This window comes from Triticum urartu, chromosome 3A (genome assembly GCF_056163025.1).
Source record: "Triticum urartu cultivar PI428250 chromosome 3A, HENAU_Tu73, whole genome shotgun sequence".
Classification (NCBI taxonomy): domain Eukaryota; kingdom Viridiplantae; phylum Streptophyta; class Magnoliopsida; order Poales; family Poaceae; genus Triticum; species Triticum urartu.
Genome location: NC_141875.1, coordinates 723,277,478 through 723,294,140, shown reverse-complemented (window position 1 = coordinate 723,294,140; position 16,663 = coordinate 723,277,478). Strand labels below are relative to the sequence as shown.

The 16,663-nt window shown below is 44.6% G+C and overlaps 1 long non-coding RNA gene across 2 annotated transcripts; it reads left to right on the top strand.

The window, feature by feature from the left end:
• The first annotated feature begins 6,061 nt into the window (after positions 1 to 6,061).
• LOC125529942 (uncharacterized) lies at positions 6,062 to 7,887 on the top strand. Of its 2 annotated transcripts, XR_007292795.2 has the most exons (4): positions 6,062 to 6,197; positions 6,326 to 6,391; positions 7,341 to 7,494; positions 7,605 to 7,887. It is a non-coding gene; the product is annotated as an uncharacterized LOC125529942 (long non-coding RNA). The 2 variants fall into 2 exon arrangements; XR_007292794.2 differs by having other exon boundaries at positions 6,326 to 7,494.
• The last annotated feature ends 8,776 nt before the right edge of the window (positions 7,888 to 16,663 follow it).

Sequence of the window (16,663 nt, the reverse complement as noted above, 5' to 3'; positions counted from 1 at the left end):
CAACTTGAGAAGTCTCTCCTTCTCAAGTCTATAAGCTCCACTATTATTCTTAGCCCAGCCTCTAAGGAACTTTCTAAGATGTCTAATCTTGTATTGCAATCTTTCCTCCGCAGAGGAACCTCTTTGCTCAGCCGCCCACTCCCTTGCTACCAACTCAAGGAAGTCCTCTCTCTCGAACCACGCATTTTTGAAAGAGAAAACACTCTTATTGCCCAAGTGAGTCGCCTCACCTGAATCAACAAGAAGTGGCGTATGATCAGAAACTCCTCTAGGCATTGCCTGCACTGACACTAGAGGAAATTTTTGTTCCCACTCAGCACTCGTGAGAACCCGATCCAGCTTTTCATAAGTCGGGGTCGGAAGATTATTTGCCCAAGTAAATTGCCTACCAGTGAGCACAATCTCACGTAGGTCCAAACTTTCAATGATCACGTTAAACATAAAGGACCATCTGGCATCAAAATTATCGTTGTTTTTCTCCTCTCTTCTTCTAATGATGTTGAAATCCCCACCTACCAGAATGGGTAGAGTCTCCCCTTCACGAATTCTGGCAAGATCGGCAAGAAAGTCCGGTTTGAATTCCGGCTGTGCCGCGCCATACACAGCCACAAGAGCCCATCTGAATCCGTCCACCTTAGACCGAATCTGGAATTTAACAGCGAATTCTCCCAAGAAAACATTTAGCACCTCAAGAGTCTCACAATTAACTCCAAGGAGAAACCCACCCGATCTTCCCCGAGGTGGCAAGCAATGCCAGTCAAAATCCAACCCCCTTGATATCGTCCCCAAAAATTGTGATGTGAAGTTGTCACGTCATGTCTCTAACAGTGCGACAAAATCCAGCTTGTGTTCCCTAGAAGCGTTAGCTAGAAATCTTCGTTTAGCCAAGTCCCTCAGACCTCTGCTATTCCAGAAGATACCTTTAATTTTTCATCATGAAATTTCTTTCTAGCTCTAACTCGAGCACTTCGCCGTACCGCAGAAAGATCGTAATTCTTCTGCCCTTTACGCCCGGTCTAGACTACATGTCGTCAGTTCTAGTCAGCTGATCTGCGTCGTGATCATGCCCGCTTCAAGAACTTTGGGTGGTGGACTGCCGCTGGGATAATCACTAATCAGCGCGGCGCCCGCACGCCCCACGCTGCTGTCTTCGAGGAGGTCACCAGCAGCGTCCAGCTGGTGACACGATTCTTTGTACTCGTCCGTCCGTCCGTGTCAAGCAAGAGGAACCGATCACGTTTCTTTCCGATCCCATCGTGCATGCATCTTTCTCTCCCTTGCCACATGCACTGCCCTTGCGGAGCAACAACCCTCTCTCTTTTCTCTGATCGCTCATAGGAAAAGAAAAATGTCGCGTACATGAGTATCTTTCTCACCCCTCTCTCTTTTCTCTTCTCATGTACAATTGGACCGAGGCTCACTGTATCTCTACATTGCTCATGTGAAATGCTGTTTCTCATAACCCATTGAATTACTTGGGAGGAGTACAGTTGCATTGTTAATTTTATCAACGGACTCATGATCATATTCAGCGTCTCATACTTGAGCAATCCATTGACATGCCATGCTTTTATTACTGGTTGGAATCTCTCTCTCTCTCTCTCTCTCTCTCTCTCTCTCTCTCTGGTGCATGATTCCTGGTAAAAAAACTTCATTATTGCTGAGGTAGGGATGGGGAGCGTTCTTGCTTTTTCTCTGCCGGTTGCATTATGCAGTGTTTTTACCAATCTGGGATCCATCGGCCCGCACCGCACATAGTGCAAAAGAAAGAGAGATGTTGCCAGTGACCCATCCCACGATGCCTGTCCTGTAGCAGCACGATGAGAAGCCTTTTGTGCGTCCGGTGGACGTTACAGCCACGCCAGCTCGTTACTTTGAAAGGCCAACAAGATCGGCGCGATCCAACTCCGTTAGCCGCGGCCTCGCGTCGTCTCGTAGTCTTTATAAAGCGATCTCTGGCTCGCACTCCATCTTCAAGCGCATCACTCCACTGCTCCATCCACCCGTCTCTGTTCGCTCTCCTAGCTTGTTCGGCGTTGCTGAGAATAATTGAATCGTTGCACTTGCAGGAGGGACTACAACAACTTGTCCATGAACTGCACACCGTGGGAGGATCCACTAAGCGTGTCCGCGCACTGTTGTTGCTGCTGTGCTTTGCTGTTGGTGGGCAATGTAAGTGACTCAACTTGACACAACATATTTTCTTCTCGATATTTTCCTTAATTTTAGGCATGCTATATATACAATGTTTTCGTCGGTACATATTACACAAAAAATACTATTAACCATGGAAGGAAATTAAGAAAAATAAGTTGTGTGTATCTTATTTGTAATTAACCATCATATTACAATAGAAGGGTATTATTACCCGCCAAATGCAACAAATATATTGTTCTTCTCGTGCCCTTCCTTCCTTTGGTTCTTCACGTGTGTTTTTTCTCACCTTGCCACTTAGTCTTGAATATTAATGGTATACTCCCTCCGTCCGTGAATAAGTGTACATCTAACTTTTGTCCTAAGTCAAAAATTTAAAATTTTGACCAACTTTATAGAAAAGAGTAGTAGCATATATGACATCAAATTGATATATTATGAAAGTACATTTCAAGACGAATCTAGAGATACTAATTTAGTGTTATAAATGTTGTTACATTTCCCTATAAAGTTGGTCAAAGTTTTAAAACTTTGACTTAGGACAAAACCTAGATATGCACTTATTCGTGAACGAAGGGAGTATATCAATATTATTACAGGTGATCATCCTGGATGCTACAGGAGTAGCACTTTCCCACCGTGCAACCCCGACAAAAACAGGTGTTACTGCTGTTTGTATAACTGGACTTGTTACAAGTCGTTTGCGGAATGCGGACCTGCTTGCCATCCTCCCCCCTCTTCCTCCTCTGTAGATCCATAGAACTAGATTCTTGTAGCCAATTGGAAAGATGGATGAATAAGACAATAAATTGTTAAGCAAATTGTGTTCATGTGCTATGTATTGTGTTGTGTCTGTCCTCCCTCTACTAGATTATAGAATCTGAGCATGCGGCTTGTGTATGCCTCCCAATACCGTGCACCAGCATGCGCGTTTGCTCGTTGTCCAGTGCCCTATGTGCTCAATAGGAGGTCCCGTTCTTCTTGGCCCAAATTTCCATGGTGTTGTGTGTGTCGCTGTTGGGTTTGTGAGCGCGTCGACTCGCCTGCCTCGTTTCTCAATCGTCTCCTGCCATCGTCGCACGTGTGCTCACGTCTCGTCTACCCCGCCAGCCCCGCTCTATCTGCCACCGGCATAGGGGCCTGCCAAGAGGAGGCATGCGATACGAGGAAAGGACACCTTCGGCTTGGTGGAACCGGACCTGCCCAACATTTGTTTCGACGGGTGCACCTCTCCTCTGCCAGCCTCTAAGGCCGCGACGACGAGCATGTCACTTTTGCAATGAGCAGTACACAACATCAAGAAACAGTGACATCAAAAATATAAAAGTACTGCAAATATGGATTGTGATCATGCAAAGTGTAACAAAACGTCTGTATGCGGAATTAGAGTAGAAAACGATAGTCGACTAGTCCGGAGCCACCCAAGAGTGCTATCTTCCTCCTTTAATAGACGTACCATTTCATAACTCTATATGTTGGAAGTGTAGAGCAGCTGAATGATGTTGAGAGGATTCCGAGCAAAAGGATCACACATACTGCGGTATACGACACGTGCACCCGCCTGTCGGGCACCATCTTCATGTCCGCACGAGGGCAATGGCAGCTGGGGCAGGCTAAGCAGTGGCCAATGGAAGCGCCGATGGCAGGAATGAAGACATGAACGCATGAGCACGTGCAAAAACGATTCCATGCATGCATTTGCATGCCACTTGTCGATCCCTCAACGGTGAGACGTCTCTCTCGTCGTCATTACACTCAGTGAGTGGAGTGAGTTACATGCACAGTAGCTAGTGATGGCCTTTAGTCTTCGGTCACAGTAGAGTGCACGTATCGACTGAAACGGCGGGCAAAAGCTAGCTAGCCTCTGGCGTGGTTGCTTTGCTTTCACTAGCTAGCTAGACGTACGATGCGAATCTGAGCAGTGCATGCCAGGGCATCAACGCACAAACATGAAATCACTTTGTATCACTAGCTAGTTTCTCGTTTATTTTCTCCGTAAATTTGTTCACATAAACAACCAAGCGGACACACTGTTTGCAAAAGAGATGTTGCCGGTATGCCCACCCCGGATGCCCGCTGCATGCATGATGAATCTCACATGATCGACACAGCACACTCTCTTCCATGTGCCATCGCTCCTGTCATGCTATGCAAGTAGAGTAGCACTTACCCTTTCCTTTTTCAAGCAGTCACAACTTACATGCTACTTGCATTATCTCTATTTTTTTTCATGTTCTTATCCTTTGTTCTCTTTCCGAGATCTGCAACTTTTCACATGCAATTTGTGCATTCCTTAGGACTTTGTTGATATACTTTACATGCAAATTGCACTCCACATATTGGCATGTTGGTCCTGCTACTCCAATTAACCCAGTTGGTTAGCATGCATCGCATGTGTGCCACCAAAATTTAATTGAATTGGATGCTACCACTAGTTGACATGATTCCTAAAGATGCGTGTACATGATTTCGAGGGAGTTAGTAGTCTGTAAATTGAGCGTAATGGATTAGATGGTCATGCCAAGAACCGAGTCAAATAATGTTGTAGGGCATCATCACCTTGACCATTGCTAACTTCATCATCTGTAGCAGGACAATTAATTGAGATCCAAAGCACCAGGAGGACACTTCAGGTCCATGCCTGAAAAGCCAACATAAACATCATTTTTCTCCTTTTTTGTTCCCTCCTTTTCTTTCAACTGCGGTTTCCAGTAGATGGCGAAAACAGCAATACTTACAACTGTGCGATAACTTTTTGGTAAACATAAAAACACCCCCAAGGACAACGATCAACTTTGTGTTACTGAGCATCTACATCCTCTCTTTTTCCCCTGTTGTTCATGCTCTTGTACATGTGAAAGAAACATGGCAGCTTTCTTTCGAAGATGAGCCTAATCAGTTTTTGCTACTGGCTTCTCTATCTTCTTTTCTTTCTTTTGTTCATGTACATGTGAAACCGAACGCCTCTGTTTTCCCAGACTAATCATGGAAGAATCTGGACTGAAGTTTCATCCTATTTTCTCATGCATGGAGTACAGTTGTATTTGCCTTTTGGGTAGTCTCCTAAACTGAGGGGGAAACAACTAGAGCTCTTTTTACAGTAGAGTGGAGTCTCAAAAAAGATAGAAAAAGGCCCTTCATTTGTGTTCTATCTACATCGGTAGACAACCAAAACCGTGTGGATTCCTGATACTCCGTAGTGGTTGTGCCGATCTACGCGATATTGTAGCTGTACAAGCAGCATATGCATCAAGTTTTGTGAAGGCGCTAAGCAACACTAGCTAGGTGCCAATATGTCTTATTTTTTTCTTATGTCAGACTGTCTGAGATTGGCTGTGTCCATCTTAGCTATGCAGAGGCCACATGTTACTCTTATGGTTTGTATCAGCTTGATGCTACATTTTGAGTTAATAAAATCATCCTTTATCGAAAAAAGGTTCCATCATTACTTGAAGACTCACTGCGCTAATTTTTTCAAGCACAATTGAGCTAGGTAGATAGATTTCTAATTCTTCTTAATCTCCTCCCTGCCCCAGATAGATTACTTCTAAGGAGTACAATTGCATTGTTCTATCCATTCGATGGATTCGGCATCTCAATCTTTAGTAATCCATTGATATGCTTAATACTGGCTAGAATGCTCTCACAGCTTCAACAACACAGATTGCTAGAATGGAACACATGCTTTCTCGTGGTTTCTAGAATGAAAAATTTTAGTAGGCCTTGTCCGCACCTGCATTGCGTTAAAGCCTCAACACCCGAAAAGGAGGAGCAGCCCCAAGTGGAGGGAAAAGCCGGGGTTCCTCTGACCGTCCACAGTGAAAGATAATAGAGTCCAACGATTTAGCCGTGCCTCGATCCTTTATAAAGTGCTCTTGCTCGGGCTGCACAGGGCATCACACCACCACATCACTCTGTTCCCTAGCTTCTCTCGTGCTTGTGATGGTGTGAACCATAGGTGGCCTTCCCAAGCTGCTCCTCTCTCATCTCTACAGCCAGCAAGCCCGAAGCAGCAGCCAGCAGGAGTCCCTCGTCGGTCGACCGTGAGTTGCTCTCTCCCTCGCTCTATCTCATCTCATATACTTGTTTCAGTTTCCAATCCCCTTACTCACGACTGAACATCTATCTTCTCCTCTCCTTTTGTGTTCCCCGTCTCGAATTGGATCGGCAGCGGTGATCTCCGCCATCATCGCAAGCTCTCCTTACCTGCCTCATAGCATACAGTCGCTAAATCAAGGTGACCTCTCATAGTCTGGTGTTTCTTTTTGAGGATGAATTGATGGTTCTTTGCATTGGCCCGTTCTTCTTTACTCTTTCTCTTTTATTGTTTGGCTATGTGCAAAGATGCTTTTCCAGATTATGTAGCAGCCTGGAAGCCATGCATTTCCAGACATTAGTGTTTGCTACACTAGCTTAGAGAACCCAACTCTTAACTACCGAATCCAGCCTGGACCGTGAAGCACGATCATGGCGTACTCTGTAGTTGGGCTGAGCACTTAATCCATATGTTTAGATCAAGTCTGCCCGTGCAAGTTCTTAATTAGGTCCACGGATGTTAGTTCGGTACATTAGCACATAACTCTACAATAGTAACAGGCTTTTTTTAGCTTAAATGGAACAGGCTTTCTTATAATGCGTGGTAAATAATAGATCGACATATTTCTTAGTAAGCCTAGTATGGTCTCAAGGCTGGACAAAATGACTCATGTGACTTTTAAATAAGTTTTTACCAAAATGGTTACCAATAAGATGAGAGGTAAATGTATGTATAAAAACTTGCTAAGATTTTAGCACACCAACATAATAATAGGCATGCAGTCACAGGCTAATCTGCTAGAATTTCTATGCCCCCTTTGCAACGCACGGACAATTATTTAGTAGATAATTAATTTGAGATTATGAAGAGGGCGATCCAATTTGTAATTAGTATATATATACATATTATATATATATATATATATATATATATATATATATTTGATACTCAACTTAATTTGGGGCTATTAATTTGTCGCAAATAGTATATCTTGTATGTATATCTTTTTTCATCAATAAGTTTGTACAATACTAGAAGGATGTCGTGCATACCATAAAGAAAAATATAAGGGTGTCACGCATTAATTACCGAAGATATATGGTAATAAAAAGAGAAAGATTTGTTTCTATATATATGAACCATGGATCAGAAGGCTGCAAGTCAAACGAAGACACATCCTATCGTTCTTGGATCAGATCAAATATTGCAGTCGTGGTCGATCGGCTGCAACATGGGAAAGTGCACTAAGCAAGTTCACGCCCTGTTGCTACTTCTTCTCGTATGCTTCGCTATTCACGGGCAGTGTAAGTGGCACTCATATTTCCCCATCAGTCGATTATTTAACCATTCTTTCATTTTAATTCTTTTATTAGTTTTGAATATTGATGGTTTATTTGTCTATAAACTTTTATAGTTGAAGTCGTCGGTGTCAATGGCGAGCGTATTCCTCCGTGGTGCATAAAGAGTGCAACTATACCAATCTGCAACCCAGATAAATATAGATGCTATTGTTGTGTAGGCAATTGGCAATGCTACAAAACAATGGACGAGTGCAGAGCCAAGTGTGCATATTTACCTCCCTCCTCTTCCTCTGTACTTCCATGAAACTGGGATCTTATCATGAGCTGGAAGAAAAATGAATAAGATCCTGGCAATAAACAATTTGCTATGAATTTATTTGGCAATTATCGTTTGCAGTTTTTGGTTGCCGAAACATATACTTTGCCTTTTTCTTCCTTCCCTCTTTTCTCCTCCGTTTCCCTTGTTTGAGAATTCCATGTTGTACTCCATGCAACATATATATTGTTCTGTTAGAAAATACGCTAGATCGCAAATTAACTGACTATATTAAAACAGAATTGCTATTTCACATCTAGATGTAATATATTTATCTCACATCTAAATGCAGTACCATTCGATCTGTTTCTGCTTCATTTTTCATGCGAGCTTCTGATCCCTGCCCAGCGCTGGTGTGGCTCGCGTCGGCCCGTTTGTCGTCGTTGTTTCACGTTTTTTTGTTGTGGCCCGTTGTTATACTTCGGCCTTGGGCCCATTTCTGCTTGTTGTCCCGAGGAGAGGCAGGGCGTTCTTCAGCCTGTTCCACTTCTCACTCCATTCCTCTTTCTCCCATCCATCTGCGAGCGACGGGAGCATGAAGGAGAAGGCAGCCGGCCATGTCGATCTGGGAGAAGAGATGGAAGGGCAGTGGGGTGAGGTGAGTACAGAAGAGGAGACGAGGTGAGTACAGGAGAGCAAGAAGGAGAAGGCAGCCAGGTCGATCTGGGAGAAGAGATGGACAAGAGCACGAAGGCGAAGGCAGCCAGGTCAATCTGCTTGTTTTTTTTTTTTTCATGTTTGACCACATCTAGAAATGTAGTTGTAGATTTGTGTGTTAGATTGGATTTTAGTAGGAGGAAGAGGAGGTGATGGAGGTGAATTCCGTTATGATTTTATTCTGCAATCCAGCGATATGGTTTGTACTACAGCCTCGGAAATACTAATGTACATCTAGTAATGTAGTACTAGTAGATTATATACTGATGTTCATGTAGAAAGGTAGCTGTAGTTTGTTTTTGGTTTCTGCTCCATTGTTGTGCCCGTCGTTTTTGTAGGGGTGTAAAAAGGTCTTTTTTTTTACCAACAGATCCAAGTCAGGCATCAATTTTCCCAGGTTTAGATTAGAGGATTGCGAAATTTAAAAAAAAAAATTAGGTCAGGGGATGTTATTTTTTTATTTCTGCTTCGAAGAAAAATGACTTCCAAAATCAAGTCCAAATTTCTTGGAGTACTGATCATATACAGCTTTTTCTCCATGTTTTTCCTTGTGCAGTATATGAAACATCAGTTCTCAAAAATGGTGATTCATGTATAGTGTATGTGGCTATTCACGAATATATGGAAACATTTTACTATATGTACATTCTCTTTTGTGTTTTTGTATAGTACTAGTCATACAGCCTTGTCGTTCATGTACAGGGAATCATTTTTTTCAGTTCGAATAATGTTTGTGCTTCCGCAGTGAGAGAATTGACAGTTTTTGTGTGTATCTACTTAGTATGTTCACAAGTCAACAGGACCGTAAGTAAGTAATTTTTATGAGCTTGGTGACTTATACTATACATGAAAGTGTCTCGTATCAAAGAGTCACCAGGGTTCATAGGTAGGAGGGGGTTGAAATAGTCATCTGATAGGTAACTATGTTTGTTCGGGATTTGCTAAATCTCATCTAGATGAGATTTAACAATGTCACATACTCACATCTAAGTTGTGCACTGTTGAATCTACTCGCTGTGAAATTTGCGGAAAACTTGATCTTCGCTTTGTCGAGTTGTATCCGTGTCGAGACGTGCGTCCTGTATCCACTTGTCACAACATTCGCGCTTGCGTCTTTTGTTGGGCCGCTTTTTGCGGCATGCTCTAGCTGGCCCGCTTCGGCCGGCGTTTTCTTTTTCTTGCCTGGTTCCAATAAGCTGAAGAGACGAACTGTGTCGTTGGTCGCTACCTCCTCTGTTCCCTTCGACTCTCTCTCTCTCTCTCTCTCTCTCTCTCTCTCTCTCTCCCTCTCCCTCTCTCTCTCTCTCTCTCTCATTCCCATTTGTCTTCCAGTAGAGCCGGCGTGAGCAGGAAGTAGGGAGTCTACTGGGGGGTTGATGTTTGTCCTCACGATGAAGAGATGGCAGGCAACAATGGTGTGGTGAGTGATTTGTCCTCCCTATCTCTAGGATCTAGCATTTCTGATCTGAGGCATAACCCTAACATTCTAGTGGAGTAGACCCCCTAATCTCTTTTTGTTATAAACGGGCAGTGTTAATGCAATTTGTCTTGTTTGTTGAGATTAGACACCCCCCCCCCCCCCCCTGTTTCTTTGTTCTTATTTGTTAGACGAGATCCAATACCAATGTGTGGATGGGACGTTTATTTGTTAGATTTTTAAGAACTGCTTGTTTTTTATGTGTGTTTTCCCTGTAGGAAATCAGTTTGTTGTATAACCCGAAGCTCTAATCACATCCTGACAATTTTCTTTAGTTTTGACAGATTCTTGCTAAACCAAACTAGTAGATGCCCGTCTGATTTGTTGTGTTTTTTGGGGTTAGCATACGCTTCGGCGATAACTACCAGCTGCTATATAGATGCATGGTTAGACCCATTTTAAATTTCTCCAGTAGTTTATTGTCCCTTAATACCTCATCTGTCAGATTTTTTGTAGATCACTCCAATCTGTCAAATTTTTCCCTTTTTAGTAGGATGGAGGTATAGTTACTGGAGTGCAAACTTTTTCTGTTCTTGTACATTCTACTCCCTCCGTTCCTAAATATAAATCTTTGTAGAGATTTCACTAATGTCCACATACGGAGGTCCATAGTGAAATCTCTAGAAAGACTTATATTTAGGAACAGAGGCAGTACAATATTAGTACTTGCTCAGATGACAAGTGGGGTTGGAAATGTATTTTGGTTTTTTGGGTAGTAGTTTTTGATTTGACAAGTGGACGTGTAGTTACTGGGGTGGACGCTTTCTGTTCATGTACATTTTACGAACATCAGTTTTTTCTATTTCATACTGTAGTTGATAGATTGCTTGTCTGAAGTTCGTTTGTTATCTTTTTTGTTTTTCTACTACTTAGAACATGGTGTTTGGATTTTGCTGGAACCACTGTTACAATGACAAATCGATGACTTCAGTAGTGAGATGTGTTTCAGTCGGCAGTGGTAACACTGGTAGAAAAAGGGCCTATAGTCCCGGTTCGTAAGGGCTTTTAGTCCCGGTTCCGGAACCGGGACTAAAGTGTCGGTACTAATACCTCCCCCCTTTAGTCCCGGTTCAATCCAGAACCGGGACTAAAGACCCTCCACGTGGGCAGTGCGCAGAGCCCAGTCAGGAGACCCTTTGGTCCCGGTTGGTGGCACCAACCGGGACCAATAGGCATCCACGCGTCAGCACTTCTGTGGCTGGGGTTTTTGTTTTTTTCGAAAGGGGGGGTTGGGGTTTTTGGGGGGTTAATTTAGGTGTTTCATATATTGTGTTAGCTAGCTATAATTAATAGAGAGAAGTGTCCTCTGTTATGTCCGTGCTTGGTCGACGCTACGTACTATACATACGTATAGAGAGGACTAGACACGCTAGCTAGCTAGTAAGCAAACGAAGGAAACAGAAGATCGTCATGAACATATATGCATACAGAGAGAAGTGATATCGACCACCTCTCCTTCTCCAAGAGATTGGTCGAACAACAAGTTCTCGTATATCTATCTGACACTACCGGCTACATATATACAATAGTTATCTCTTACAAATATAATCATACGGACTCAGGGTCCACATAGAATTCTCCGTCTTCAGGGATCACGTGGTCAAGAAAGAATGCCGCCAATTCCTCTTGAATTGCTCGCATGCGAGCTGGTGCTAGGAGTTCATCCCACTCCCGAAACATCTAATTTGAAGAAGGGGGTCAATACATATATATATATATATATATATATATATATATATATATGAATGAAACTCAACACAAATGATGGTAATAAAATAAAATTGTGAATTTTGTTATTTACGTACTTCATATTGTTCGTTAGAGTACCCGCCCCGCTCACAGGTCGTGTGGCGGATGAACTCGCAGATGTAGTATCCACAGAAATCATTCCCTTGTTCCTGCCACAACCACTTTACAAGAAATAAAGGTCAATCAAACTGATAAGCAAGAATGCTAAATGGTATTGATGAAACTAGCGCTTGAATCACTAGGAGATGCGCGGAACATGCTACTATAGTACTTACTTTCGGGTGTCTAAATTCCAGCTCCTTCGGCAGTCCCGGAACTGTTTTGGTGAATTTTCTCCAAACCCTGCCGGACAAAGAAAACAATTACTTGATATCAGGAAATGAACAAAGTTGCTGATATGGTGGATAATGATCGATTTAACTTACTTCTTGAGGATTTCAGTCATGTCCGCATACTCCTGGGGATCTTTTCGTTTAGAGTACAAGACGGTTACTACTCCCTGCTCAAGCTTAATCTCTAGGAGAATATAGTGGAAACTGCACACACATGCATAACTCATGAATTACATTACTATAACCTTGACTAATATATAAGGGAAACCGAATACGCACAAGACAGTAACACTCACTTGAAGTTGTAAGGAAAGAGTATTATATCTTTGTTTTGATTTCTTACGAACGATCGTAGCAAGTTGGCCTCGGTAGCTGCAGCATGAAGTTTAACCTGAGTTGCATCTATGAGATATGTGTTAATGAACCCAATATCACCGACTTGTCTTTTCTTTAATTCGGCGATCTTCAATCTGCATAATATAGTGAGGATGATTATAAATACATGCAATGAAAGAGCTAAGCTATATAGAGAAACTTAATGACAGAAGTAGTACTACTTACAGACAGTAGCAGGCGACCGTTGTTTTATCGAGGGCTAATTGATTGAAAAACTGATAGAACTCCTCAAATGGAACAGGCAACAGATCAATTCCAACGAGGTCATGCTCCTTTTTAACTTTCACATACAAAGTACTCCTCCCCCCCAGAGTCTCAGCAGATTTTCAAGTACCAATCATGCAATCTTCGCATCATCGTTGATAGAGATCTTTCATCTTTGACGAGAGGCTTCCCGTACTCGTATCTTTGTATCTGCACGTCCATGGGTTCATAATGTACTTCGTCGGGCAGGTAATCTGCAACATTGCTATAACCGGGCACCATCCTCGGATCATTATCGACGTTGTGGCTAGGCACCTTGAGCGGGGGGCACGATTGCTTCGCTTGTTCGCCGAGCTGGGCAATTTGTTTCCCAGCTCGTCGTTCTTTCAGCCTTTGATCACTAACAGTACTTCCCGACCGCTCTGCTTCGGCAAATTCCTTTCCAATAATGCGGTCATAGTTTCCTTTCGGCGGATCAGACTTCGGTGGTTTTGTCAGGGCAGCCAGAGTGCGCTTCACTTTCACCCGATCTACCTTCTCCTCCGGAGGTGGATGTTTCTTTACTTTCACCCCTTCAAAGAAGTTCCTCACTTCTTCTCGCGCGATCTCGGAGTTCTCCTCTAGGGTCCTCTCATATGGTAACTTCTCTGGAGTCTTCAGAGAAGGACCGAATCTGTATGTCCTCCCGCCTCTGGTTGTACTGCTAGACGCCGACCGAGCAGACGGAGCGGTTGTCTTCTTTACTTGCTTAAGAGGCGGAGGAGAAGGACTACGACACGCCGGAGCAGCTGGAGCGGCGGCAGGTCTCTTCCGCCCTTGCTGACGAGGCGGAGAAGGAGGAGGCTGGCTGCTCGGGCGCGTCGGCGCAGGCGGAGAAGGAGGCGGAGTACCGCCACGCGCCGGAGAAGGAGCCGGCCGAGGGCCCCGATCGTCACTCGCTGGAGGAGGAGGCGGTGGAGGCAGAGTGCCCTGACTCGCCGGAGGAGGAGGAGGAGGCGGTGGCGTGCAGTTCGAAAGGTTGATGAACTCCTTCCGCCATAGGCATGGAGTCTTCAGAGCAGACCCCAGCCGAGTCTCCCCTTCACCGGTAGGGTGGTCAAGCTGGAGGTCCTCAAATCCCTCCGTTATCTCATCCACCATCACCCTAGCATATCCTTCTGGAATCGGCCGGCAGTGAAAAGTTGCGCCGGGTTCAGTAGGATAAACAGAGCCAACAGCCGCCTGGACCTTCAAATTCATCCATTGCATCATAAGGTGGCAATTTTGAGACTCCGTTATAGCATCCACGGGATAGCTGGCAGGAGCCGTCAAGGCATGCTCCAGCTAAAGCAGCTCGGTGGAAGCCACGCTGCTTCTGCGCTGAGATGGCGGGGTAGCTTCGGGGGAGGCTTCGGCAGTATGTTTGCTGCGATTTGCTTCTTGTTCCTCTATCGCATCTACCCTTGCTTGCAGCGCCTGTATTTGGGTCTGTTGCACTTTTTTCCTCCTCTCATGGGATTTGTAACCGCCTGTGTCCGGAAACCCAACCTTCCACAGAATGGAGCCTGGCGTGCCTCGTGTCCGTCCAGGGTGCTCTGGATTCCCGAGGGCCATTGTGAGCTCGTCGTTCTCTCTGTCTGGAAAGAACGTCCCTTCCTGCGCTGCTTCGATATACTGCTTAAGCTTACTGACTGGTATGTCCATTTGATCGTTCATCCAAATGCACTTCCCTGTTACAGGGTCCAGGGTTCCGCCAGCCCCGAAGAACCAAGTCCGGCAACGGTCTGGCCAGTTAATTGTCTCTGGTTCGATCCCTTTATGAACCAGATCATTCTCAGTCTTGGACCACTTAGGCCGGGCTACGAGGTAGCCACCTGACCCCGTGCGATGGTGAAGCTTCTTCTTCGCAGCATTTTGCTTGTTTGTCGACGACATCTTCTTACTCTTTTCTGATGTCTTATGGGCCACAAATGCGGGCCAGTGATCTCTGATCTTCTCATATCTGCCCTTGAATTCTGGTGTCTCATTATTTCCGACAAACTTATTCAGCTCTTTCTTCCACCTCCTGAATAGTTCTGCCATCCTCTTCAGAGCAAAAGACTTGATTAATTTCTCTTTAACTGGGTTCTCCGGATTATCCTCAGGCGGTAGGGTGAAATTTGACTTCAGCTCAGTCCAAAGATCATTTTTCTACATATCATTGACATAAGACACCTCAGGGTCTTCTGTAGCCGGCTTAAACCATTGCTGGATGCTTATCGGGATCTTGTCCCTAACCAGAACCCCGCACTGAGCAACAAATGCGCTCTTTGTCCGGAGGGGTTCAATAGGTTGGCCGTCGGGCACGATTGCTATGATCTCAAACTTTTCATCCGAGCTCAACTTTTTCTTCGGGCCTCGTCTCTTTACCGAAGTTGTGCTCGATTCGGAGGGCTAGAAAAAAGAACAAAGACTTAATTAATATGTGTACATACCGAAACAATGAATGCATCAATCAGCTAGTCAGCATAGGCTTAACTAATATATATACCTGGCCGGACTCGGTTCGGTCACCGGAGCCGTCATCACGGTCTCCTTCTTGCACCGGCATTGGGTCACCGGAGCCGTCCTCATGTTCTTCTTCTTGCACCGGCATTAGGTCACCGTAGCCAGCTTGTTCACCCTCTCCTTCCAGACCATCGGTTTCGTTGAGAAACAACGAGATGGCATCACTTCCTTCTGCGATTATGTTCCTCAACAACGCTTCTTTTGTTGCTTTGTTTAGGGCGGTGTCCATAGTTTCTACAAATATTTACAACATGGAAATTATTATTCAAACATGACAGATGGATATATTAGTGCCAAACGTAGAACTAGCTACCTAATCATAGTAAGCTATCGGGAGGGGGTATATATCGACAACGACGACACTACATCTATGTCCCTCGACGACCCTCGTTCCCGATAAAAAAAAGAGGAAGAAGAAGACAAAAAAGAGGAGAAGAAAGAATAGAGGAGAATCTACTCTATTCTTTCTTCTCCTCTTTTTTTTCTTCTTCCTCTTCTTTTTTTATCCTCTTCTTCCTCTCATGTTCGAGAGGATCGCCGAGGGGTCGGGAGGTTGCCTAGTGTCAAAGGATTCAACAAAACCATGTCTTCATCATTAGGCGAAAGTAACATGTGCATGATGGTACGAAGCTCTTCAAAGTTGTTCTGGAACGGAGTCCCAGATAGGATAATTCGAATTTTGGTACAAAGTTCAGAAAGAGCCTTCCGAATATTGCTATTTGGAAGGCCTTTGCTGAATTCGTACCAAAAGGCGGATTATTCTATCCGGGACTCCATTCCAGAACAACTTTGCAGAACTTCGTACCAACATGCCCTGGTTACTTCCGGCTAATGATGAAGGCATGGATTTCTTCAATATGTTGACACTAGGAAACCTCTCTCGACCCCTCGGCGATCCTCGACCCCTCGAACCCTCGGCGACCCTGGGACCCTCGACCCCTAGACGACCCTCTTCTTCCACTCATGTTCGAGAGGATCGCCGAGGGGTCGGGAGGTTGCCTAGTGTCAAAGGATCCAACAAAACCATGTCTTCATCATTAGGCGAAAGTAACATGTGCATGATGGTACGAAGCTCTTCAAAGTTGTTCTGGAACGGAGTCCCAGATAGGATAATTCGCTTTTTGGTACAAAGTTCAGAAAGAGCCTTCCGAATATCGCTATTTGGAAGGCCTTTGCTGAATTAGTACCAAAAGGCGGATTATTCTACCCGGGACTCCATTCCAGAACAACTTTGCAGAACTTCGTACCAACATGCCCTGATTACTTCCGGCTAATGATGAAGGCATGGATTTCTTCAATACTTTGACACTAGGAAACCTCTCTCGACCCCTCGGCGATCCTCGACCCCTCGAACCCTCGACGACCCTGGAACCCTCGACCCCTAGACGACCCTGCTGGAACCCTCGACCCTCGACCCTATAGAACCCTCGAACCCTCGACCCTGAAACCCTCGACCCTTAACCCCTTAACGACCCTCGACCCTAGTTCCCGACCCTCGACCCCTCGGCGATCCTC